We start from the raw sequence: 3,342 nt of genomic DNA, 5'->3' as shown, positions 1-3,342 counted from the left end.
TGCAAAGAAAAAATCGAAGGAAATTCAAATGCCACCTTTATTACAATCAAAATGCATAGATGCTTATCTACAATTGTAAAACATTCCAAATTAGGAAATTTGGGATGTTACACGCACCCCTAGGGTTCCCTCCCTAGAGGTGGCGGCAGCCCTAGATGGGACAAGGAGGGCCGACGACCAAGGTGGAGAGGGGGGTGGCGCCCTAGGTGGGCCTCGGGCCCCTGTGTGCCTAGGGTTTGCCCCCTTCACCTCTCTTTGCGCCTTGGGCTGAGTGGGGAGGGTGTGATATGTCCATTTTGCATCATGTTTTCATGTTGATATTTATCGCTTATTTGGCTGTTATTTCACTTCAAGGTACAATTCTAATGCCTTTTCTCTCTTATTTTGCAAGGTTTACATGAAGAGGGAGAATACCGGCAAATGGAATTCTGGCCTGAAAGTGGAGCAAAGTTGAGATACCTATTCTGCGCAACTCCAAACACCGTAAAAATCAACGAGGATTTTTCCCGATTTATCAAAAATACTGGGCCGAAGAAGTGCCACAAGGGCACCAGGGGGTGCCCACAAGCCTGCACGGCGCGACCCCCCCCCCAGGCCGTGCCATGAGGGCTTATGGGCAGCCCACTGGCCCGCTTGCTCCCCTCTTTTTCTATATGGAGGGTTTCATCCAGGAAAAATCAAGGAGGAACTTTATTGTGGTTTCGCCGCTGCCACGAGGCGGAACTTGAGCAGAACCAATCTAGAGCTCCGGCAGGACGATCCTGCCGGGGAAACTTCCCTCCCGGAGGGGGAAATAGTCACCATCGTCATCACCAACACTCCTCTCATCGGAGGGGACTCGTCACCATCAACATCTTCATCAGCACCATCTCATCTCCATACCCTAGTTCATCACTTGTAACCAATCTCCGTCTCGCGACTCCGATTGGTACTTGTAAGGTTGCTAGTAGTGTTGATTACTCTTTGTAGTTGATGCTAGTTGGATTATCTGGTGTCAGAGTTTATGTTCAGATCCTTGATGCTACTCATTACCTCTATGGTCATGAATATGATTATGCTTTGTGAGTAGTTACTTTTGTTCCCGAGGACATGGGATAAGTCATGCTAATAATAGTCATGTGAATTTGGTATTCGTTCGGTAATTTGATATGTTGTATGTTGTTTTTCCTCTAGTGGTGTTATGTGAACGTCGACTACATAACACTTCACCATTATTTGGGCCTATAGGAAGGCATTGGGAAGTAGTAAGTAGATGATGGGTTGCTAGAGTGACAGAAGCTTAAACCCTAGTTTATGTGTTACTTCGTAAGGGGCTGATTTGGATCCACTAGTTTAATGCTATGGTTAGACTTTGTCTTAATTCTTCTTTCGTAGTTGCGGATGCTTGCGAGAGGGGTTAATCATAAGTGGGATGCTTGTCCATGTAAGGGCAGCACCCAAGCGCCGGTCCACCCACATATCAAACTATCAAAGTAACGAACGCGAATCCCATGAACATGATGAAACTAGCATGACAGAAACTCCCGTGTGTCCTCGAGAGTGTTTTTCCTCCTATAAGACTTTGTCCAGGCTTGTCCCTTCCTACGAAAGGGATTGGGACACTTTTCTGCACCGTTGCTACTTTTGTGACTTGTTGCTTGCTACGAATCATCTCACCACACAATCACTTGTTACCGACAATTTCAGTGCCTGCAGATTTTACCTTTCTAAAAACCACTTGTCAAATCGTTCTGCTCCTCGTTGGGTATAGTGTGCTGAAATTTATTATCATTTGTCACTATGGATACTAATCCTTTGAGGGGCTTGTTCGGGGTATCTTCACCTCAAACGGAAGCACAAATAGTTGCTCCTCAACCTTCTGCACCTACTGAAAATATTTGCTTCGAAATTCCTTCGGGTATGCTTGAGAAACTGCTGGCTAATCCTTTTACAGGAGATGGAACATCACATCGAGACTTGCATCTGATCTGTCTAGATGAAGTTTGCTGTTTATTTAAGCTTGCAGGTGTGCCCAAGGATGAGGTCAAGAATAAGGTCTTTCCTTTATCTTTGAAGGATAAGGCGTTAATATGGTATAGCCTATGTGATGATACTGGATCATGGGACTACAATCGGTTGAAATTGGAATTTCATCAAAAGTTTTATCTTATGCATTTTGTACATCGTGATCGGAATTATATTTATAATTTTTGGCCTTGTGACAGAGAAAGCATCGCTCAAGCTTGGGGAGGCTTAAATCAATGTTATATTCATGCCCCAATCATGAGCTCTCGAAAGAAATTATCATTCCAAACTTCTATGCTCGACTTTCTCATGATGATCGCACCATGCTTGACACTTCTTGTACCGGTTCTTTTATGAAGAGAGATATTGACTTCAAATGGAATTTATTGGAGAGAATTAAACGCAACTCTGCAGATTGGGAGCTTGAAGAAGGTAAGGAGTTAGGTATGAATTTCACGTTTGATTGCGTTAAATCCTTTGTTGAGACAAATACCTTTAGTGACTTTAGCACTAAGTATGGACTTGACTCTGAGATAGTAGCTTCATTGTGTGAATCATTTGCTGCTCATATTGATCTCCCAAAAGAGAAGTGGTTTAAATATCCTCCTCCTTTAGAAGTCAATGTAGTTAAAACCAATCCAGTTGAAGAGAAAGTCATTGCCTATAATGATCCTGTTGTTCCAAGTGCTTACATTGAGAAACCACCTTTCCCTGTTAGGATGGAGGATCATTCTAAAGCTTCAACTGTGATACGTAGAGGCTACATTAGAACACCTACACCCCCTGAGCAAATTAGAGTTGAACCTAGCATTGCTATTATCAAATATCTTTTGTCTGAAGAAGTTAGGGACATAATATTTACTTCTGTGAAGATGCTGCTAGAATTGCTAAACCTCACGTTAGAGACAAACATAGGCCTGTTGTTTGCATGCCTGTGGTTTCTGTTAAGATAGGAGATCATTGTTATCATGGCTTATGTGACGTGGGTGCTAGTGTTAGTGCAATAACTCAATCCTTATATGATGAAATCAAAGATGAGATTGCACCTGTTGAGATAGAGCCCATTGATGTCACTATTCAGCTTGCCAATAGAGATACTATCTGCCCTGTGGGAATTGTTAGGGATGTTGAAGTCTTGTGTGGTAAAACGAAGTATCCTGCTAATTTCCTCGTTCTTGCTACCGCACAAGATAGCTTTTGTCCCATCATATTTGGTAGACCTTTTCTCAATACTGTCAATGCTCATATTGATTGTGAGAAGCAAACTATCACTGTTGGCTTTGAAGGTGTGTCACATGAGTTCAATTTCTCTAAGTTTGGTAGACAACCTCATGAAAA

Source organism: Hordeum vulgare, chromosome 7H (assembly GCF_904849725.1).
Source record: "Hordeum vulgare subsp. vulgare chromosome 7H, MorexV3_pseudomolecules_assembly, whole genome shotgun sequence".
Taxonomy (NCBI): domain Eukaryota; kingdom Viridiplantae; phylum Streptophyta; class Magnoliopsida; order Poales; family Poaceae; genus Hordeum; species Hordeum vulgare.
This window is presented reverse-complemented; position numbering follows the sequence as displayed.